The 24,691-nt window shown below is 42.9% G+C and overlaps 1 long non-coding RNA gene across 1 annotated transcript in view; it reads left to right on the top strand.

The window, feature by feature from the left end:
• Positions 1-8,444, top strand: part of LOC118533420 (uncharacterized) — a 59,270-nt gene extending 50,826 nt beyond the window's left edge. The window contains exon 4 of the long non-coding RNA XR_013448972.1: positions 8,334-8,444. This is a non-coding gene — a long non-coding RNA (uncharacterized LOC118533420). The remainder of the gene's footprint in view (positions 1-8,333) is intronic.
• Positions 8,445-24,691: the final 16,247 nt, after the last annotated feature.

The following is a 24,691-nucleotide window of genomic DNA, read 5'->3' as shown; positions in this document are numbered from 1 at the left end:
ACTGGCTCAAGCTGGACTCTAAAAATCATTCTATTCTTCTTAGATTAACCTTTGACCTTTTACCAGACTCTTTCTTCTCAAAGAATCTGGCCCAGCAAACCCACAGATTGTCAGCTGCTCTGTTCTTGAGGATGAATAAGGCCTGCCCGGCCCCGCAGCACCAGTCCTTCAGGAGGGACATCCTAGAAACCACGGCAGGCCAAAGAAATCTTCTCATTGCTCCTGATCTTTGAAATCCAGTGTATTCAGGTTCTTTCCAGGCAATGTTTTCTCTCCACTTCTCCTCTCCTGGCATGCAGGTTTTCATGTCTGGAACATTAAAGTATTCCTCCTCTCTCACCTGTGTGTGTGTGTGTGTGTGTGTTGTGTGTGTTGTGTGTGTGCCATTCATGTGTGTTGTATGCTCTTTGTGCTGTGTGTGTGTATGTTGTATGTATATCTGTGTGCATGTATGTGTGCTGTGTTGCATGTGTGTGTTGTATGTATATCTGTGTGCATGTATGTGTCATGTGGTGTGGCTGGCACGGAGCATACATGTGCGTTGTATGCTGTGCACTGTGTAACATGTGTTGTGTGCTGGATATGTGTATACGTGCATGTCTGTTTCATGTGTGCACATGTGTTGTGTGTTGTGACACATGTATGCACATACATGTATGTGTCACATGCCCATGTATCATGCATCATCTGTGGGGCACACACATGTTGTATGTTCCATGTGCATTTGTGCGCACACTTGTGTTGTTTTGTGTGTTTTGTGTCTACGTGTGCATGTGTGTGTTGTGTGCATGTTCATGTGTTGTGTGCATGTATTGTGTGTGCATGGGTGTGGTGTGGTGTGGGGTGTGTGTGTATGTGTGTGTGTGTGATATCCCCGGCTAGCTCCTGTTGGTTCCTCAGGGCTCACCCTGGGCCTCACACTTTCCGCAACAATCTCAGTTTCTGTCTTAGCATTCTCCACTAAACCAGAACTCATCACACTTCATTTTAAATGCTATTTATGTGTGTGTATCATGTAAGACCACAAACCCTTTGACAGAAGGATCATGTTTATCACTGTTGCCCAGGGCTTGGTGTCTTAGGTGGAACAAGGCACCTTCGTGCCATTATTAGTCACCATGAAGCTTCCGTTTGGAATCTAGAACCCACCAAACCTTGAACAAATCACAAATACTGAGCGAGGTTAACATTCCATTGGGTGGTGATGTCAAAAAGAGAGTGAAAACAGGGAGGGGCAGTTTAATTTAACAAAACACTTTCCAGCGTGATAAGTGGCTGCAAAAATGTAAATAACACTCGGTGCAAAATGACCCTTGTACTTTTTTCTTAATCACCTTTTCTCACTAAATATGCTTCTTTTTAATACTAGAAATGATTAAATCTAGGAGATTTTCTTAGGATTATTTGGTCTATTGTCTCATGACCCAGATGGGAGGTTTATTTTGCCATAATATTTCCAGTTTGCTTTGAAAAATACTTTATTCAGCCAATGAATGATTTGACAATGTATTTGACAACCCACCTTGGGTTAAGACCGTTTATTTCTGGACTTTGCTAGTTTTCTCCATCAGGTCATTTATTAGGGATCTCTAATTTGGGCAGTGACTTTTTTTTTTTTTCTTAAACCACATTGTCGAATTCACATTATCATTATCACCACAAACTCTTTTTGTCCAGACTCTTTGAGAAACACTATTGCCTGAGGCTAAGAGCAAGTTTCCCAAAGGAAAACACCAGAAAAATCATTTATCACTTCATCCTCTTCCTTATCAAGGATTTCTTCTCACAGACTGAGGCTTGTCCCTGAGGCTCTTTGGAAATTGACAGTTCAGGAAGAATCAATGGGGAGCTGCATTTTTGATGGATGAACCATTCGAAAATTCTATGGCATTCTTCCCATGACCTTTTCTGAAGACAGATAAATAGCCTTCCAAAGGTTGCATTTTATTTTATGTTCAAAAAAACCTAGCCAGTCAAGGTTTATTAGAAACAACCGAGTTACATTCAGTTCTTTCCCAATATGAAAAAAATAAATAAAGGGGAGGAAAATATAGTGCAACTTAGAGACGTCTTCTGGAAGAGGAAGAGAGACTTACAAAGAGAGAAACTTAGTACCACAGGAGTCTGAACCACAGGATGCGAGACTGCACAGAAGCTCTCCATTTCCTTAAAGATGATTTATTTTATTTTTTTACTTAAAGATGATTTCTAACCTGGCACCCCACGCTGCTAGCTATTTTGTACTTGATACATCTAATTTATGTATTGCCCCACTTGTGCAAACCTAACACCGTGCAGTTATCCATAGGGACGTCTCTAATTTCATGGCCCATGCTATGTTATGGAGGAAAAAAAATAAATACATTGAAACAACAACACACCAACAGGATGAAACATGGCCTTAGAAAAGTCTCAGTATTTAAATTCAGTGAAGCCTGAGCAAATGTGAGGAATGGTGATAGCATAGGAGTCAGAAAGTACTTCATATAGTTTCTTATAGGATTTCAGTATGGGAACAGAAAGGAGCATCTTGAAGAATTTAATGATACAGAAAACAGGTAGAAACGATAGAGTGAATGAAGCCACAGCCTGAGGCCAGTGATAGAAAAAATGCTTTTGAAGAGTCAGGAAAGAGGAGATGTGCTACAATGAGGAAAACGCTGGACTGTGGGCGAATTACATTCCCAACTCCCGCCCATAGTCTGTCAGAATTATCTTGAAATGTTTAAACTATAATTTTATTTAGCTGAATTTCTGTTGTGTTGTGTTGGGCCGTGTTTTCTAGGGTTTAGGTAAGCTGGAAAAAGAGATCCACAGTGACTTGCACTGCAGTGAAATTTCACATATGGATTTGTCACATATATTAATGCCGTTAACCAAAGTCGTAATAGATCCCGTGTGTTGAGTGTTTACTGTGACATCCACATCAGAGGCCATACCTTCTTAATTCCCTTAACAATTGTCGGGTGACTGAATTGTTATTTTGTCCATTTGATAATGTCAGACAGTGATTACAGCGATGACTGCAAGAGGTTTTAGGAACTCTTCAGGAGACAATTTGATAATGCAGCATCTCAGGCTATGTTGAGAGATTTGTTATCAGTATCTTTCATGTCACCCATTGTTGTCTTCCTAGATTGGCCAGCAAAGCACCAGCCAATTTCAAGATGAGGAAATAGAGAATTAGACTCTTCTGTTAAAAACAGTCTCCATGAAAAAATTTCATGCAAATTATTTACAAGAAGTAATAAAAGCTGGGGCACCTGGGTGGCTCAGTTGGTTAAGCGACTGCCTTCGGCTCAGGTCATGATCCTGGAGTCCCGGGATCGAGTCCCGCATCGGACTCCCTGCTCAGCAGGGAGTCTGCTTCTCCCTCTGATCCTCCCATCTCTCATGCTCTCTCTCTCTGTCTCATTCTCTCTCTCAAATAAATAAATAAAATCTTAAAAAAAAAAAAAAAGAAGTAATAAAAGCTGTGACAAAAACCAGCCACTTTGACATAAGAGACACTGGCTATGTGTACAAAATTCTGTAACTCAACAACAACAAAAAAGCAGCAAGCTTTCCAAGAATGAGATAAAACCCTTAACGTAAAATATCTTCAGTAAAAATCCAAAGAAGGACAAGAAATACTTTTTCAATTGTGACACAGGCAAATAAAAATCTCTAGAACGCTCAGAGGGTCTTCACTGTATTTGTGATGAGTTAGTCAAATAGTATAAATGGGGGGAAAATTCTCTGAATATAGATGTTCATTTTTTTTTATGTTTTCTCTGAGTCACTAAAGTGAAAACCATTTTGGAAAATGAAAATAGTTCTTAGAATTTCAGGTAGATTTTGCAAATTTTAAATCATCACTTTCTATCTTCCTTATCATGAAGTCCTCATTGAATGCAGATTATGGGCTTGGCAGTGAGTAAAGGAAGGAAAAATAAAACAAAAGGAACCATGCTCAAAGCACTCCAACCTAGTAAAAAGGCAAGTTTGCAGTGGACGAGGGATAGACAACATGACAATATGAGAAGTTATTCGTCATGGGAGAAGATTAACACGTGCCTTATAGACTGTCAGCCCGTTCCCATTTTCCTGTGTTTAAGTTTGGAGACATATTATTTGATTCTTTTTCTATAAATGTGATTACAAATAAGACATTTAACAATACTAAAATTTTACATGATTGTAAAGGTAAGAATACCTGGAAAGAATAGTATTTCTTCCATAGAGGTACAATAGGAGAAGAAGAGATCAAGGTCCTAGTAGGAGACTTTAGTGTATGATACCAGCCATGGGTTAGAATGTTGTCCAAGGATCTTTAGGAAAAGCGTGAACTCTTAGTTATTATTTAGAGAGATTCATAATTCCATCACATTGTTCACATAAAATACATCTGTCAAGAGACTGGTAGAAGTAGGAAAGAGGAAAATACGAGAGAGAAAAAGAACCAGAACCCAACTAGTCCTCAGCTAAGAGAAGGATCAGGTCAGGGCTGTGGGTTTAGAGCAGGGTGGTCACCAGGTCTCCTGCATAATGTCTGGTCAACATCTATTTAGAGAACCATCTGCAGCAGGAGGATCGTGGTAGCATTAATCAGTCTGTCCCCAGCTCAAAGACCTTGTGTTGTTAAGCAGGCGCCTCCCTGGGGATCTCACCTCCCACTTCAAGTGTCTTGGGATATTCCTCCCGGCCCTATCGAATGTTCTCTTTCCGGGGAGCTCCAGTGAGTGTGGTGTTTTCCTCTTACTGCATTCCCAGGGCTGATTCGCGGCCCCAGTCTTTTCTCGCCCCTTTTTATTGGTTCCCCAGGGAGCGACCCTGCTGCAGCGTCCCTGAATCCATCGTTTTATCCAGCTCTGTTCTAGACAAAAATTTCATGTTTCGGAGGAGCATTTTCCAAAACATACTCGGTACGCTAGTTTTATAAAAGCTCAACACGTCCTCCCTTTCCAACAAACAGAAGAGTTTTGAATAGTTGCATACCTGTTCACAATGTATATTAATATGTCCAAGAGTCTGAGAACTCCTTGAGTAGAAACATACTCTGTATCTTAATTCATTCCTGATTTTTAACACAGTGATAGGACCATGGCATCATTTTGGCAAGCATACTTCAGCATGTGCTACAGATGATAGTCTGGGAAATGCTGAGCTACCATTCACAAATCCTCCTGAGAAATACACAGAAGTTCTACAAACTGGCAAGGCCATCTTCAGAATTATAAAAATTTCGTGATATCAAAAGAGTAGCGAAATACTCAGATTCCTTTTGTCCTTCTGCGCTCTGCTTTCCAGACGTTAATGTGTTTGGATACCGTGCACAATCAGCACAGCATACATCGGAAGTTGCGTCTCCAGAGGAGTGATGCAGAGACCTGATCGGGTCACTTAAACTCTTGGGGGGGTTACAAAATGGAAACATTGGGGAACCCCAGCAGGCTGAGAGAAAAGGCTGTGAGAAAAAAATTGGATGTCTTTCATCAGTGAAGTGACCATGAAGGTGGGTTTTCTTGTGGCATAAGATAAACTGCATGCCCTCCCTGGGTCTGTGCACACTGAGAGGGTCCCAGCCAAGAGCCAAGTAAAGACTGTGTTTGGTCCTGCTTCATCGAGTGTGAGTGCCTGTGTGTGTCCTTCAGGTGAAGTCCGTTCGGGGAAGATGATGAAAAACAAAGCAGGTTCAGTTCAGAGGGGAAACTACTATGTGTCTTGTTGAGTTTCCTGAAACACCACCAGAGGGGTTAAGTTCTGTTTCATGGGACGATGACTAATCGCCATGTGTCACCAGGGAGCAAAACACAGTGTCACCAGGGAGCAAAACACAGTTTTATCCTCATTGTGGTCTTATTTGCTTTGGAATGATAGGATATGCCAGGAGATTTCTGGGGGGAAGTTAGAGGTCTGTAAAAATGCCCATTAGCTCTCTGAGAACATGGAAAACCACATCCTAGAATTCACTTGGAAGCACTCCCCACAAATCATATGATTATCCTGTAAAATAGCTCTTCCAATGGACGTTGTCAGGAATGGGTATTTAGTGTACAGTGTTCCGTGTTGAATATTTATGGCATTTTATCCTTCAGACCATGACATCCTTTGGAATTCAGTGGGTCTCGCTCTGTGTTCCTTTGCAAAGTTCTTCGGTGCGTGCATAGCGATACTTCTGAGCACTTAATACGCGCTCTTGTAGTGCAGTCTATGTGTCCTTCACAAGGCTCTGCGAAGGGCATCACTGTAACCATCATCATGATCTTACGGATCAGACAGCTTGTCTTGACCGAGCTAATGCTGTCTCCAGGCCAAGGATTCTTCATGACTGCTCTGGGGCTCTTTTCCTGTCTTGTAAAATATATCCTGAAGAAAAAATTACATAACTCTCCTGTGTCTGGACCCTGATAGAATTTTCATTACTTGTCTGGGTTTTGCACAAAACATCTCCCCAACCAAGTCCCAGATTATTAACAGTGAACATTAGCCCATGTCTAATTTGTTTAATAATTATGTCTAATGTTGTTAATAATAAAACACATCATCAGACATTTGGAAAATCATTCATAATAGAAAAAAGAAAAAGGGAGAAAGAAGAGAGCGGTGTTTTATCCTGGCCAGTTTGAAACAGCTTGTTTTTGTTTTGTTTTGTTTTTTTGTCATCTCCATTACAGTTCCAATTACTGAGATATTTAAAAGGCCAGCTTAAGAAAAGGCAACGTACTGAAAAGAAAGCAAAGAAAAAATGTTCGGGCCTGAGTAAACAGTATTCCTCTGCAAATTGGTGTCAACAGTCATTAGCCTTCATATGAAAACAGCGAAGAGAAACTTATAGTTCACTTTGGTTTCACAACTTGCTAAAGCAAGGACACAGAACTGCTTTGCTCTGAGTTTTATACATTTTAGTTTCTCTTGTTTTTCGTGGTGTTTTGCATAAAATACTGTTAAGGACATTGAATGGCAAACAGAAATTACCCCATTGTCTGAAGGAGGCCATCCAGCATGAGGGTTAAGGCTGGGCTTTGCGGAGTGAGCTGGGATGGTATACCTGCCCAAACACACATCACTTGTCTGCTGATGCATGAGATTTTCATCAACCTCAGCTGTGCTGCCCAGGCCTGCTCTGAAGACGCAGAAGAACGCCCATGAAGGATGGCGCCCGGTGGCTGGCTCACCGAGGGTCCCTTGTGAGATGAGTGAGTAGGGCCCCTCCGGTTAGTGCAAGCACTAGTACTATGAGTGAATAACATGGCACATTTCCAAGTGTTTGCTAGTTAGAAGATCCGTGACTATCCACTTCTTCATACAGTCATTTCAACTTTGTACCAACGGAAGTGAATTTGACTTAAAATTTTTGTTCTTAAAAATGCATACATTTTTAGAATTGCACGTTTCAGAAATAGAGAACAAGAGAACAAAACCTACACATGCCATCCACTGTCGCTCCATCCTACTTGTCTATGTCTCTTCTAATGAGTGGGACATTCCTTGACACTAGGGTTTAAAAAATTTTCTTCTCTCTTCCCTAGTCAGGTTCCTTTCCTATGATAAATCATGTTACTTTTCCCCACAGAGCCGTCTTCTTGGTGGGCTCAGCTCTGTTGTGTTTTCTCCGCCTGACACTTGGACACTCACCTTGAGAAAGAATTTCAGGCAGCTAGCCAAATCACACGCCCTTTGTCTATGTCAATATTTATGCTACCTCTCCTCTGACTCTCAAGTTTGTCTCCCTCAGAATTAATTATTAAGATCTCAAAGGGATGTTTCCTTTGATAAGATTGTTTTTTATATAAAACTGCAGGCTTTTTAATTTAGAAAAAAATCACACATTCAGAAAATATTAAAAAAGTCCGTATTAGAAAAGAAAAAAATTTATGCTCAATTTCTGCCTCACTACATGTGACAATTATTTCGTTTTTCTTTTTTTTCAGGTGCCAGGTCTGCTCAGTTACTGTGATACGTCACCCCCTCCCCCACCCCCCGTGCTTACTCACCCAGTGGGGGCTCTGATCTCCAGCTCCCAGTGCTGGTGTGAGGATCGAACGAGGCCCTCCCTGCCGAGCAGTTAACATACTATTGTTGATGTCATCATTTCTCTCCTTTATTTGCACTAGTTCCCCTTGATTTGCACCCACAATTTACAGAGTACCCTGTCGGACACGGGTGCGGGGGGAAAGATGGTGAACGAGTCCTTGTGTGTTCTTAAGTGCGGCCTACGTGGGGATCATCACTGACCAACCAGCTGGGGCATTCCAACCTACTTATTATTCAGTATCTCTTCCAAATCTGTTGGATGAGTCTCTTCAGACTCGTCTTCCATGTGAAAAAGTGTGCTTCTCTTTCCCGTGTAGGATGAAGAGCTGTGTCCACAGGGGAGTCAACAATTTGATGGATTCATCCACCTTGCTACTGACTGATCTACATTCCAAGAGTCAGAAACATGGGACACGTCAAGGGGAATTTATACCGTGAGATTTGGAAACAATCTGGGTTTACAAAAGACCTAACCACTTCTGCACTGAACGTGAGATGTAGAAACCAGAAGAATGCCATTCATATCCAAACAAATGACTGAAGCCTTGGGAATGAGTCTCTTTACTAAGTGTCCTGAGTCAGCACGTAGAGAACCATTTTAATAGACTCCTGGTGCTGTCGGTCCATGTCTAGTTTTCACAGGCTGGTGCTGTTCTGGGTTCACCTTCATCACAGAATCGTGGGTGGTTAAATCCCCAGTTAATGCTTAGTTAGCCAAACTCTTCCTGCTTAGGCATTAATGTTCTTTACAAGTCAATACTGAGGTCCTATCCACTCTGTCATCCTTGTGTCACCATGTCTCTATCTTTTTGGAATGATTAAATTCCCAAAGGAACTTAATACATTGATTTCATGCCCAGTGTAATTCACCTATGAATCACAATGCAAAAAGCCAGCAGGTGTAGAGATCCAAGACTACACAAACTCATAGATGGGAAGAGAGATCCCCTGCAGGGTGAATATTTCAGAAGCAAAATAAATGCATGGGAAAGCTAAACGTAACATGACGTGCAAATTTCTGAATTTCTGGCCACAGTTAGTGAGAGGAATTAAAGGCTGTGATGTTTGGCTCAAAAAATCCTAGGCTGATTTTTCTTTGTGATAGATGACGCTGTGTTAATGACGAAATGACGAAGCATCCCTTTTAGCATGCTGCGAACTTCCCAACTGTCTCCCAGCTATTTCTGTTTTATCCTCACAAAAGCATATGAGACAAATACATAACTCAGGAAGCTTAACCCTTTTGAACAGACCTCACAGGTATATGGATCAGGCTTGAGCCAAACTTATGTCAGAGCAAGCTAAGCAAACGGATTGTCCGTGGCTAATTGCCTCTGGAATATGGATCATAAAAATGCAATAAAGGAGGAATCAAAATCAACACACATAAAAAAAGCTCAAAAAACATGAAGCCATTTGGTTTTTGAAGGACAGAATTATTTGATATAAGCAGTGTTTTGTTGCACTGGTGAAAACCCCTCCTGGCTTCTGCCCTCAGAGTTTGACAAAACAGCTCTTGCAAAGGTCACTGGTTATCTCCGTGTCACCAAATGAAAAAGGCATTTTCTCTTCCTCCTTTTTTTTTTTTAAATTTCTAGCAACATTTGATGCAATAGACTGACTACTTCCTACTTCCTGAAACACTTTATCCCATGTTTCTGATTTTTCTTGTACCATGCTGGAGGATGTGTCTTAGACCTCTTTGCTGGGTCCTCTTTTCTACAGAAATCTTGAATGTTGCCTTTCCACTAAGTTCCTATCCAGGTTGATGGCTTCACTTGCCGTCTGGTTGCTAATGCCTTTCCATTCGAGATTTCTGGCTTAGGCTCCTGTATTCAAGTGTTTATTAGACATTGCCGCTTGGATGTTTCAAAGCATCTTTAATTCAACATGTCACAAATGGGACTCTGGCTTCTCTTTCTCCCCCCCTTGAATCCACCGTTGTGCCCAGTAGTGGCCCCCTTGAAAAGCCCATAGCTCAGTGAAGGGCTCTTTCATCTACCTATCTTCACCAGATGTTTGGGAGAACCTTGCCACTTATCAAAAAGGCAGAGCATGGCTGTTTCTCCAAACATCCCCAGAAAGACCTGTGATCGATCAACAGGACAACTGTACATTGGGGAATGGAAACAATCCAGATTTTCTAGGGATTATAAAATAATCTATCTGACAGGATGTTAATCCCTAGAGACACAAAATATCATGATGGTCTGTTGGCCAAAGAAAAGCGGGTGATAGACAGGCGGCATGAATCTATTTCACAGAGGGTCCAGGTAGGCTATGAGCTTATCTGTGGCTATTTACAAAGTCTTGGAGACTATAAATATACTTAACAACCATCAGAATCCCCACAGAGGTCTTGCTATTGGAGCAAGCACTGTTATGGTAGCAAGGACCCAAATGGAAATTCCTGGAAAGGCCCTCATCTTCAAAATAGTAAACGGAATGACACGGGAGAGTAATGGAGATTTGTGTCTCCATCAAGATGTCAAGATGCAGAAGTGGGGATTCCTATCACACCCTCCTCCAACTCACTCCTTTGGCTGGTAGAAAAGCCAGATGGATCTTGCAGAATGACTTGGATTATCGCAAACTTAATCAGTAGTGATAACAATCACAGCTGCTGTACCAGATGCAGTATGTTCACTGGAATAAATCAACATAGCCTCTGGCCGCTAATACATACCATGCACCCATTGATTGGGTAAACTTTCTTTGCAATGCCCATCAGTAAAGATAACCAGAGGAAGTTTGCCTTCATCTGCCAGGGAAGCCATAAACCGTTATTGCCATAGCACGGGGCTATGCCCAACCTCCTGCTTTTTGGCATAGTTCTGGAGGAGCCTTGACTACCCCTTATATTCTTATCACACTGGTCTATTACATCAGTAACTTCATGTTAAATGGACGTCAGAGACAGTGTTTACAAGCAACCTAATTGGCGGCATGAGGGGATAATCACTCTGGATCTCCAGATGTCTGCCAGGCTGGGGAGTTCCTCGGGGTCCACTTGTCTCACATGTAAAGATGTTTCCTCCAAAGTAAGAGGCCAGTTTCAGGGCATAGCCCTTAGAGGATCTCTCTGGATTCTGGCACAACATAGATCATGTTGATTTTGCTGCTCTGCCTCCAGGTAGCCTTCAATTTCTAAGCTCTGAAAGGAATCTGGAGTAGGAGAAGGCTGTGCAAAGAGTTGAGGTATGGTGAAAACTGTCTTGCTACTTGGACCTTAATCCCTAGTAGACCCGCCGGTACCTAGAAGTGTCTGTGGTAGAGGGAGATGATGCCTTCCGGAGGTTCTGGAAAGCTCCGGTAGCAGACTGACACACAGGCCTAGGGGTTTTGAGTAAGACCACGCCTACTCCTGATCACAATATTCTACATTTGAAAAGCTGCTCCTGGTTTGCTCCTAGACCCAGGTAGAGACTGAAAATCTGACCTGGGGATATCAGTAACTATGTTGCTATGCTATGACATAACTTGTCAAAATTGGGGTTTATACAAAGCATTGGGTCATAAAAGTTCATTTTGAATATGCACAGCAGCATTTTGTTATAACACGGAAATTGTATATGCAGGACTGGACATGAGCAGGTGTACGGGGCACAAATAGATTGCTCAGGATTGACTCCCACAGGCCTTGTTCCTGTGGCCTTGCTGCCTTTCCCTCAGCACATATTAAGAGGCCTCCTAGGGAGTTCCCTATGATGAGTTAACGGAGGAGGGAAAGGGTTTACCTGGCTTACAGGTAGGCCATCACGGCACATCCGCGCCAGCTAAGAGTTGGCTGCTATACGCCAGCCCCTTCGGGATGGTCAAGGAAGTTAGGGCACACACCTCCAGCTGTCTGCTGGTTGTCCAGTTCCTGGAAGGGGGGATGGCCTGATGTTCAGATCTGATTCTTGGACAGTGGCTACTTGGAAGATTGGTGACCAGGAGGCCAGGGAAGAGGAGTGAGGAAGGACCATTCAGAGCGGTGACAGAGAATGAAGATCCCATGTCTTGCAAGAGATATGCCAAGCAGAGGACACTCATTTCCCAGGAAGCCCTCAGCGGACCAAGTGGCCTCTTGTGTGACAGAAGACTGCCTTTTCCTGCAGGTGCTCCAAGTTGCCCTGGACACCTTGCACAAGTGTCCCGGCAGCAACAGTGCAGTTCTTGTGTGAGACGCACATCATGGGCTCCCTTGCACCAAGCCCAGTGTGGCTTCAACCACTTCTGAGGGGGCCCAACCTGCCAACACGAGAGGCCAATGTTGAATGCTTGATATGGCCTTTCTCAGGGGGGAGACTTGGCCACATATTGGATGTTATATTAGAACTGTTTCATTACAGAGGGGGCTGTGATTTGTCCTCAAAAACCTTCCAAATACTCATCTGCCAACCCTACCCGTAAAATTTGTGCCAACATCATTTGTGGACTTATGGAATGCCTTAACTCATGAGCATGTCACCACAGAGACCATTGCCTGAGACTTAGGAACTCCTATGTTGACAAAGGAACTTTGGCCTCCTTACTGCTCAGAAGCGGCTGGTGTGATACCATGGTAAGTTCGATGAGTGCTAAATTATGGCACCGATTAGGAGGGAACACCCTGCAAGGTTAAGACACTGTCCTTCAATGCATAGTATAAGCCTTTACACCAGGGCCAACGTACGGTATTCTGTTCCCCAGCAGCCAAACTCCGTGGGTCCAGGAGCCAAGGGGCGGGAGCCGGAATCCTGTCTCACTGTCACATCTCATTACCCAATTTCAGACATTTGCCTCACATCTCTGCAGTCTTGGGTTTCCTGTATCTGGAGACCCAGCATCCAAGGGAGGAATGCTTTTGGGAACACTGCCATGGTTTTGTTGAGTGACAAGCTAAGGCTGCCTCTTAGCCTTTGAGGCATAGAAGGAGGAACACAGGAGGTCACTGTACTACTCGGTATGGTTCACCTCAGTCACTAAGGGAAAGTTGGGTTGATTTCACACGATGACAGCTGGGAGGTTGTGAAACCCCCAGGTTCACTGAGCTGCCACCCTCTGCTGCTGTCTCATCATCAGGGTCAATGGGAAACAATAGGAACTGAACAAATGCATGTCCACTAGTGACTGACACCCTTTATTGATAGGACTTAAGAAAAAACAAATAAACAAGCAAAACATTTAGTGAGCCAACACGCCATGCCAGCTGAAGATAAGGGGGATGACCGGCGAGAGAGTGAAGGTGGGATGGTGAATTTAGGCTGTGCAAGGGAGGCTCTGTAGCGTCTCTGCCGTATATTTATCCTTTCTGCCCTCCCCCGTGCCTTCCCCCGCCCCCACACTACTTTTCACAAAGGACTCTGGATACGGATAATATTATCATTTTGGTTCTTAGTGGAAGCTTGATTAAACGGACATCCTTTTATGAGGAGACAGTGGTTTGATGGGAAATGAGTTTCCTTTTGTTGGGTGTGCGAAATTTTCCATCGAAAAGGACAGGTTGTACATTAAGTAGTAAAAAGGGCGGATCATGCTGGTGATTGTCTTCATGTCCCTCCAAAGCCATGTCCCGTCTGTGCTCTGTGACACTCACCTCCGTGGACTGTATCGCCTGGTCTTTTTGGCCTCCTTAATCAATACAGCCATGGAGAGGCATGGAAGGAAAGAGGGCGGGGGTTTCCTCCTGTTCCCTTGCTGCTGGCCCAGGGCCTTGGCCATGTTTGCGCACTTTTAGCCCCAGCTCTCTACAGAGACACTCCTGCATGGAAGTGGCCATCAGTGGGTCTGGCAAAACCCACTTCAGGGCAGGGCTCATAACTACCATTGCTTGTTTTCATGACTTCACTGTTGGTTTTCTCAACACTCTCTATACTGTTGTAAATATCCTTGTTATTAATGTCCTCAATTAATCCCGTTAATGTGCCATCTGTTTCCTGCCAGGACACTGGCAGATACACTTCACAAATAGCTCTTAAGTATGTCTACTTTTCTCCATCTCTACCTGTATCGGTGAGCTTGGGTTGCTACGAGATACCACAGCCCGGGTGGCTTACACCATGATGACGTACATCTCATGGTTTTAGAGGCTGGACACCCCAGATCAAGGTGCTGGCAGATTCGGTTCCCGGTGACAGCTCACTTCCTGGCTTGTAGACAGTCACCTTCTCACTGTCCCCTCATGATGGAGAGAGTGAGTTCTGGTCTCTCCTTCGCTTCCTATAAGGACACTATTTCCATCACGGGGCTCCACCCTCATGGCCTCATCTGAACCGACCATCTCCCAAAGTTTTCACCTCCAAATACCATCACATTGGGGATTAGGCTTCAGCACACAAGTTTTGGGGGACACAGACATTCAGTCCATAACAGTACTGTTACCAACTTACCCCTACATTACCCTCAACTCTAGTCCTACTACTGCTGCTAAAAACACATTCTACTCTTACCACCTTCCCACTCCGAGCGTGTGTGGTAGATGGTTAGTGTCCCCAAAGCATCACTTCTCCAGGGGCACCCTCAGAAGTCCTTGCAGTGATGCCAGTAGGATGTGCAGAGTATGTGTCCCACCTCATCGGCTTTGCTCTGACCAGTGGAAAGCTATAGGCTGGAACGCTTGAGGAGATGCTAAATGCGCTCCTATGATTCGATCTGGTCAAATTCACTTCTGCCATCTAATGAGAGGAACCAGCCCCGGAGGGCTATAGAATAAGAGCTCCGTGAAAGAAGAAGACCCAAAACCACCCTACAGCCTGGGGGCACGTTGAGCCCATTGTAGCCAAGCCCATCAGATATACTGGCTTTTGGAAAGTGGGTAGCTGAAAGTTACCTAATTTCCATCAATCTAGGAGTATTTAAATAATCTATTAACCTATGTATAATAGTCACAGACTTTATACAACTCAAAGATGATTGTAATGACTATATAATAACCTGAGATCCACTGAAAAGTACACCATTAAGGGGAACAGGTTATAAATTGTATACATAATACATAAGAGGCCACACATAGAAGAAAGGGTGGAAAGAAAAAAATGTTAATAACCATTGCATTTTTGAAGAACAAGTATTTCACAATTTCTTCATATTTGAGGCAACTTAATGGAGCAGAAAGAGCAAAGGTTTGGAAATCACGCAGTCCTGAACTTGAATCCCCACTTAGCTCTATGATGTCGGAAGTTATTGAGCTTCTCTGAACTTCTATGTTCTTATCTGCTTCCTTATCTTTATCTTATTTATCTCAAAAACCTATTGAGCGGATAGATGAGAAAAATGTTTGTAAATCACCTGCAGCTAGATGTTCTCTCTTTTCTTCTTCTTCTTATCACTTGTTGTTATTTATAAAGAAAAAAATAAAGGAAAGGAAAGGAAGGAAGGAAGGAAGGAGGGAAAGAAGAATGGAGGGAGAGAAGGAGGGAGGAAGGAGTTTCTTCGAATGAAGTAAATCACTGTCTTTCTGAGAAGGAGTTACCAAATGAACAGCATTACAAAGATATACCCTCTCTCTAAGCAATAATAAAAATACAGATTCTCTTTTGGATTGGAATGTATTGTAGTGACAGCCAGTAATCTATATTATTAAAAAGTTCCACAGGAATTGTGACTAGCCATTAACTTTGGGCATCACTGATGTAAACTCTGGAAGAACTAGCGTCATCTCGTGGGGAGTGTCGAGGCAGACTGAATGGTGGGTCCTGGGCGTTGGCTGGAGTGTACGGGTCTGCTTGTCATGCTTAAAGGTAGTTCTGGTTTCTGAGAAATGTCTGAGAAACCAGGCCAGTCTTTTCCATATGTCCATTTGTGAAAATGAAGACAAGAGGACAAGGAAGAGTAAATTAAGAATGCATTTGAAAGGCTCTGATCCCCATCCTGTCCTGTTTAAAGAACAAACCCAACAAAGCAGATGGGTCGAGTTGGGTTTTTATCCTGGCAGCTGCCTCCTCGTCTTCATTTCCTGGGCTCTGTGTGTAGACAGGACAGGATGTCATTGCACTACGTAACCTATCAACCAGATGTTTCATGATGGAGTTTTCTGATGTAGAAAGCTTCAGGGACCACGGGGCAAAATGTTAAATGAATTCTGGGTGAGGATATCTGACCCAAAGCAAGTGTGTCTGTGATCAGGAGTGGATCTGCCAATACCATTCTGCATCTAGGTAGAGCATGCTGGTTGTAGGGAATCGCGAAGTCCATTTGCCGGTGAGCACTCCAGAATATTTGCAATCGCCAGGGAAGGAAATGAGTGGCTAGTCCCAGCTGCCCTCGGAGGGACCCCCATTCGTCAGGCAGGTTGGATGAAGTAGTAGGCACAGCTCTGGACTGTGTCTGCGAACGGGGAGTCAGGAAACAGGCATGCCAGGACACAGCCCCCGGCACAAAGCAGGCACGGGATGAAAATGTGGGTGATTCCCAGAGCAAAGGTATAAATCCCCAGCGAGCCAGAGACAGACTTTGTAAACAATAGATCTGGGGGATTTTAGACTCTGAATTTGTTTAGCCCCACGAGTCCTTATCTGTTGGAAATGGTCAGAATTGTTATAACTGTATAAAAGACATGTAGAATGTTGCATGTGATTTGAACCATTTGAATAATTGTGCAAAGCCCCAGTGCTTCATATTTAATGTACTTCCTATTTCGGTAAGTCTGTTACATGGGAACATAATCGTAAAGCAAAGAATTTGTCTCCTGATTCCTCGAACTAAAATCACAGAAACACTGGGTTCGACATTATGGCTTAAATAATACAATAAGTACCCGAGAAATGTGATTAACTTATTAACTGTGTGCTAGAGGTCACAAAGATCATCAGATTCCTGATCACTAAAAATGTGGAGGCTGTCTTTACTTGACTATTTTAAGAATGAAAATCACGAAAAGGAAAGTCAGTGGTTTGAGGTAATAATGAAATCTTGAGAGAGATTTATCTCTTAAGCCTTAGTCACCTTCTACAGTTCCCATCACTTGTGGAGAAACCGAAAGTATTCTGATCTTTCAGCACTTCCTCCAAGCTACAATTTCTGTTCAGGAGGCTGCTTTCTAAGTGAGACAAAGCCTTTTTATTCATCATTTGAGGGAATTATCGGTCTCCTTGGCTTGTTTTGCAACTCCCTTGAGCACAAAAGTTGCTATGACATTTCTTATCACCCCCGCCCCTTGTGAATATTTATCTTCGGTTTTAAGAAACATCGAAACCTCCCTGCAGAATATTCTGACCTCACCACGCCTTTCGAAGCAGAGGCTTGAATCACGACTGAGGGTTGGCCACCTTTCATTTCCACGCCCTTCGTTTGTTTTCTGTCTTCTCGGCTGAAAGTGAGCTTTATTAATTACGTAGAACATTACCCTCGGGTATAAATACACAGGCAACTTGGACCCAAAGTCTGACTGAGAAGAATGGGGAGTGGACATCAGCTAGAGCAAGTGGCCTTCAAGCATCCATTAGGCCGCGTCTACCCAGGGCAGCGAAGCGTCCACGCATTTGTCTGAGGAATGGAGACTGAGGAAGGGAGAGCTTTTGGGCTGTTGTTCTTGATGGTCTAGAAAATTAACCTGACTCTATTTTTTCATTGTAGGCAAGTTACTTGAGTTTGGAGGGAAAGTAAAGTATTGCTGATAAATGTTACTGCTGAAGGTCACTACATTTTCGTCTTTGGTGACCAGAATGGTCAAGTACCAAGTTGCCCTAAGTGTGTTACCACTACTTCTTTCTACTCTGATGAAACCACGTACCACAGCTGCCTGCAGTACCCGCAGGGTAGACCATCTGTTCTCCTATGGGCCTGAGTCACTTGTCTCTGTGGTCTCCACGCTAACCTGCACAGAAGCGTGTGTATTCTATCAGGGGGAGCTGCATGACGTTGGAAAGAGGAGCCTTGTGTTCGAGTATGGACTCTGCCGCAATCTGCTGGGTGCCCCTAACAAATCACCCTATACAGCTCACCCACTTTTTTTTTTTTTTTTGGTAGAATAGGATGATGGGGTACATGAGTTCTGATCTCCATCCATTCCTCTCTTCATCCTGTCCTCATGGAGTTTTTGAGATGAAATGAAGCAGCATGTACAAAGCATTTTTGGTAGCCCTTCTGACATGCAGAGAGCTATCGTCTTTGTCCTTCTAAGATGCACACGAATTGTGGATTTTTGTTGTCCTATGCATTTCAGTTGTAAGGTATGGGATTTAGCTAAGCTACATAATCATGTGCCCTTATGTGTGCAGAGATTGCGCTATTTACTCTGCTTCTGAGGTTACTGGTCCAGCAGTGGAGGGGGGAGGGTACTTAGGCAACAGGAAGTGCAAATGGGCAAAGAAAGGGGTTGACACCCAGCATTCCACCTGATGACACATTCACTTTATCTTCTGCCTGAGAACTGTTTTCTTTCCTTAGAAATCATTTAAATCAGGCAGGAGAAGCAAGTCTGGCCTTATTTGCAAATTATATGGCCTATTCCTCTTTATTTTGCCTCGGATACTACTCACATTGTATCGTTGTACTTTGGTACAGAGGCAGATATTGAAATACTTGTAACAGGAGCATCTTCACAGGTGTGCAGTGCCCTTCATTGATTCCAGCTGGCTGAATGAATAACCGAAGGCATTGTTGATCAACATTTTAGTTCCTCTTTAAATGACGATAAATCAGAGTTCAGAATTCTTATTTTCACCCATGACTTTATTTAATAAGAACTAATTTTTAGGTGTCTATTTTCTGAGTAAGGGACTTTCTCTGCTTCACAGCGTTAACAATGAAGACACTTGTGTTTTGGTCATCCCAAACATATATTTTCTGTATATAAATTTTATCTTCACGAGCTTAACCTACTTCTAAAGCAAGGGCACTTTTATCCTGTGCTTCAAAGTTCTTTAAGAGCAGCTTTGGGAATAAGAAATGAAAATGCACTGGGGCTCGAAGTCTGGATTTCTGCCCTGGACCCAATGCTTATCCTATCCCTTCTAAGAAAAATTACCCTCCTACCCATAATTTTTTGGGAACCAAATAAAAAAAATGTGTGAATGCTTTGAAAACTGTGAGGAACTGCCTAGTTATAAATCTTCATTTGCAAACAAAATTCACTGCAGAGGGGAGATTCACCAGTTGCATGCCATAGGTACAGAGTTCGGTTTCCAGAAGTGAATGTGGCCCTGCAATTGAGTTTTGTATTCCAGCTATGAAACTGTGTTATAAACCTGTAGTGTCTTTATTCCAGACATTTAATTTGTTATGAGATAATTGACAGAACAAGTATATTCCAAAGGCACCATTAATAAAGTATTTCTGGAACAACAGAGCAACTATTCTCAATTTTTTTTTAAATGTGCAAATTCTTTACTAGAGTTCTATTTAGGTCTATCCAGTGATATCCTAATGACATGCCAAGAAGGAGTGATCTCTATTCCACTCAAGGGCCTCAGTATCGATGACATCTATTCCCACTTCTGGCTAATAGGAAGGTGTCAACAAAATTGAATTCCAGTGGGCTTTCAGGTTAGCTACAAAAAAAAGCCTTGTACACAAACCATAATACTTGAGTGACCATTTATTCAACAAATATTGGCTGTTGGGTATATTCCAGACTGAATTTAGGACCTAGAGATTCAAAAATAACATCCACACAGCCTTTGCCTTCCAGGAAAACTCTGTCTCCTGGGGAAGAGTGGATGAATAACATATAAACAAGCAAGAATGACACCATGCAGCAGACATTACAATTAGGGTGTGGAGAGAGGGGTGTGTGTGGGAACAGTGAGGACAGCGTTGCTCATGCTCTCGAGTCTTTTTTATTTAAATATTTTATTTATTTGAGAGAGAGAAAGCGAGAGACAGGGCACAAGTGGAGAGGGAGGAGTAGAGAGAGAGGGAGAAGCAGACTCTCTGCTGAGCAGGGAGCCTGACATGGGACTCAATCCCAGGACACTGGGATCATGACCTGAGCTAAAGGCAGACGCTTAACCAACTGAGCCACCCAGGTACCCCCGTGCTCCTGAATCCTGATAAAAATTTGTCTTAAAAAATAAACTCTCCAACGCACACAGACAATGATGCAACCTCGTGTTACAGAGCTGCCGACGTAACTGGGGAATTCTCAACAAACATCCTCTCTGACTTTAGCAGGAACTGCTTGTGAGCAGATATGTGGACCTGCATGAATGATTTCAAGCCGAGGGGAAATGAAATTGGGTGTTAGTGACCACCAGATATATCTTAAAGCTCTGTGGCAGCATTTCAGAAAACTATTCAAAATACACTCTGTTACGTGAGGGGCATTGGGTGATGTATGGAAGTTTGAATCACTATATTGTACACCTGAGACTATAAGACTATATATTAACTAACTGTAATTGAAGTAAAAATTTAAAAAAAAAAAAAGACAAAAAATGCAGTCTCTTCTCATTGGCTGCTTCCTCTCCTCCCACCCCACCTAGACCTCTGTGGAGTGAGTTTTGAATTTTCTTGGTGTGCCTATTTGATTGTAGGGTGCACTGAGGAATAACAAGGAATCCCCATTTCAGATGATTGAGTCATAGACTCTGATTTCAGAATAGAGTTATTTAGACCTCAGTGTTGCCCTGAGAAGGAATCTCCTTTGTAGCAACACTACTCACCACAAGTTCTGAGTAACTGGTGAGGACATTATATGCCTCACAGGACCCCACAGAGCATCCACTCTCTCTTCTAAATAACATCCAACAAAGTATTGAGGACAATAGGTCTACTCTAAGCTTTTCTTCCCCAAACCAAAAATCCCCAGTTTCTTCAACTTACTTGTCTAATGACTTGATTTACGTTCTCTTTAGCCATCACAGTATTTCTTTTTTAAGATTTTATTTATTTATTTGACAGAGCGAGACACAGCGAGAGAGGGAACACAAGCAGGGGGAGTGGGAGAGGGAGAAGCAGGCTTCCCATGGAGCAGGGAGCCCGAAGTGGGGCTCCATCCCAGGACCCTGGGATCATGACCTGAGCCGAAGGCAGACGCTTAATGACTGAGCCATCCAGGCACCCCCATCATAGTATTTTTTAATATGTCCTTTTTTTTTGTCATTTTTTAAAAGTTTATTTATTTATTTAAGTAATCTCTACAGCCAAAGTGGGGTTCGAACTCACGACCCTGAGATCAAGCATCACGTGGTCCCCAATATGTTCTTCTAAACTTGCTAATAGTTCTCTTAAAATGCAGTCTTTAATTAAGAATATCAGATGTAAACAATGGAAACCCAATTCAAATTGATAAAAGTAAACAAAAGCCAAACAAAAACCAGGGGGGGGGATACACTGATTCATGAAGCTACAGAATCCAAAAGTGGAGCAGTCTACGGCCATGAGTAAATCCAGGTGCTCTAAGGATGTCATCAGGAATTGATCACTTTGTATTTCTTGTGTAGATTGATTCTCAGGTAGGCTATCTCCAAGAAGTAAAAAGATGGCTTCCATGAGGTCGAGACCGGTATTTGGCAATCCCCAGAGAGAACACCTGTTTTGTACGAGTTTCAGCAAAGGCCTTGGGACTGAGTTGAATTGCAATGGATTGGGTCATTTACCCAAGAAAATGAGGCTACTCTTGGAAATGAGTTGGAATGAATTCTAAAGCACATGGATTGAAAGTTCAGAGGGAGTAGTTTTGATTGCTGGGAGAAGGGAGATGAATGCTCATAAGGGCAGAAGCAACGCCTGTCCACCACATAAAGCACTGCAGGTCTTGACCTCATCTCTGGGAACTCACACCAACAAATGTGCCACAGAGAAGCATTAATGACACTCAAGATGGTAGCAACTCTTCCAGCATTTGAATTCCACTAATCCCACTTGCTTTGTAGTTATCAAAATCACTACCTTGGCAAAGAACTGACTTCTCTTATCCCTTTGGAAAGAATTGTACACAACTGATGAGTAATAAACATGGCAGAAATGGGAGGGAAGTGGGACACCTGGGTGGCTCAGTTGGGTAAGCATCCTCCTTCAGCTCAGGTCATGATCCCAAGGTCCTGGGATCGAGCCCGGCATCGGGCTCCCTGCTCAGCGGGGAGTCTGCTTCTCCCTCTGCCTCTGCCCCTCCCCCTCCACTCGTGCTCTGTCTCTCACTTTCTCTCTCTCAAGTAAATAAATAAAATCTTTAAAAAAAAATGGAGGGAATTAAAGAAGCAGCTGTCATGTGTGATGTTTTTAATCCTAACTTAAAGGTTTTGAAGGAATGAGCTTTATTTTCTATTGGTCCTGGCATTCAACAGTCCCTTCCAATCTTTTTTTTTTTTAAAGATTTATTTATTTATTTATTTATTAGAGAGCGAGCGAGAGAGAAACAGCATGAGAGAGGAGAGGGTCAGAGGGAGAAGCAGGCTCCCCGCTGAGCTGGGAGCCCGATGCGGGGCTCGATCCCAGGACCCTGGGATCATGACCCGAGCCGAAGGCAGTCGCTTAACCAACTGAGCCACCCAGGCGCCCCATAGTCCCTTCCAATCTTTAACCACATTTTATTTAAAAACATCTTAATACTTGAAATCAGAATTCCATCATTAACTTCCAGATTTAACTAAAACTGATAATCATATTTAATTATATCTTATCTGTTTAATTTTTTAAATGTTTCTCTTCTTTCCTGGACCCTGTGAGGGTTTCTCGAGCTTTTTTCCCCTTTACCTTGGATAACATGGTTATTTCCAATGGTTCTTCTCCATGCAAGATATTATGGAAAAGTTAATTTTCAGCCTATGGACATCATTTTTTATTTTATTTCCAGGTAGAGTGGCCATGAACACAAAAAGGTAAATGAAAGGTACCCAAATATCAACCAAGAGAAAAATCCAAGGGCAGAGGATGAGTTCTGTGCATACGGATACTGCAGGCAACCTCAGAGATGGGGAGGCAGAGGAGACCATTGACCACACTTTACAAGTTGGAAGATTCTCGGTACATTAATTAAGAATTTACAGCAACAGAAATTGTGGCTAAATTGAGTTTACCTGTCTATTACCTGCAACCAGAGCATTTCCTAAATGAGTTAAAAATAAATCAAAGCCAGGAAGATATTTCAACTATTCAGAGAGCAAACGGTTCTCCAGTACACAGTGCTATCGACGACCCGTTTAGAAATAATTGAAAGGCTCCATAGGACTAAGCTCTGTCTTTTCTTAACACATGAATAACGGGTCTCTTTGTCCCCAGATAACAGACTTCATCCTCTGTTCCTTCTTACCTGGCGTATGATGTGACAGGTCTTCCAAGTAGCTTCTGAGAATATAATTCTACTCATGGGCTTTTCCAAGCATACCACTTGGAGCAGAACCTCCCACAGCTTCTACAGGAAGTCAGGGAGCCTTGTTAGATGATGATGAATGAGCCTGGTAAAGGTCCAGGTCACAGGTGACCGGTTACTCCAGCACCGATACCCAGGGAAACAGAAGGCTATTGAAAATCACTTCCATCTCCAGACTTCCAGAGCCTTGATTTTCCTTCACTTCTCTTTCTATCAATCCTCTCCTTCTTACACATTTCTGTCCTCAATTTCTTTGTTCTGCCATTTCCTCCTAAATGGCTTTTAAGCACAATAATATGGAACAAAAGTGAATATAAAAATCCATATATGGGTCAAATACATTTTACATTACGTGCTTTGATTTTAAACTTCAGTTTAATTTAATATTAAGTACAGTTCAGAAAAACTGCGTGTGTTTGCATCTTCGTTAATTTTTCTCCTGTGGGTTGGTGATTTTCAGGCTGAGCCAGTTCTTTAAAATCACCAACATTTATCACTTAGACTGGTTACATTTACTGTATGTGTCTGAAAATAGTAGCCTGAATTTCTTTAAATAACCTACCAATCAGGCCTCAAATAAACTCAGGCTGGACTTCTTCCATATTCACCTCCATTAGTATGATCAGTTCAATGGAAAAAGCAGAATAAACTTGATCAGATTATTAAAATCTTCTCCAAAGTAAACCAAAATGGCACAGAATCCTATCCCAGTGATGGATGGAGACCAGGTGTGAGACAAAACAGTTGCTAAGGATTATAACAGTTTTCAAATATTTTTTCAAGGCTACGAAACTCTTTCAAAGAAATATTACCTAGCAGCATAGTATATCAAGTACACAGGAGAGGAGTCATGTGGATTAAAGCAGGGTCGGTGAGGGAGGGGGATGCGGGCAGGACCCAACTGGCTCTTCCTCCATCCCTGCAAGTCCCCATATAATCCCAGAGGCATCATCTTGGGAAGCCAGAGAGCCCTGCAGAAGAATTGGTGAAGAGTTAGTTGGTTTGAGGTGAAGCACGATGAAGCTGGAAAATGCCACCTGACACCAGGCTTTGCCTTCATGTCATTCACAGGATAGACCAAAGCAGAGGTCCTTCACTTAGAAAATGCATGAAAAGCTCACTGTGGCTTCTAGTGGACAATGCACCTCTGGGGCCCAATTCCTAAGGCTGTGGTTTGCTACGTTCTAGAGCCTTGGAAGCTGCACTATCTATCATAAGTCCTTGCACTGCTGCTGGGCAGGTGCTATCAACACTGCATTTTAAGGGGCGCCTGGGTGGCTCAGTTGGTTAAGCGTCTGCCTTTGGCTCAGGTCATGGTCCCAGGGTCCTGGGATCGATCCCCACATCGGGCTCCCTGCTCGGCGGGAAGCCTGCTTCTCCCTCTCCCCCTCCCCCTGCTTGTGTTCCCTCTCTTGCTGTGTCTCTCTCTGTCAAATAAATAAATAAAATCTTAAAAAAAAA

The sequence above is a fragment of the Halichoerus grypus genome, chromosome 6 (assembly GCF_964656455.1).
Source record: "Halichoerus grypus chromosome 6, mHalGry1.hap1.1, whole genome shotgun sequence".
NCBI lineage: Eukaryota > Metazoa > Chordata > Mammalia > Carnivora > Phocidae > Halichoerus > Halichoerus grypus.
The sequence above is the reverse complement of the archived record's forward strand: the minus strand, read 5'-3'. Positions and strand labels throughout refer to the sequence as shown.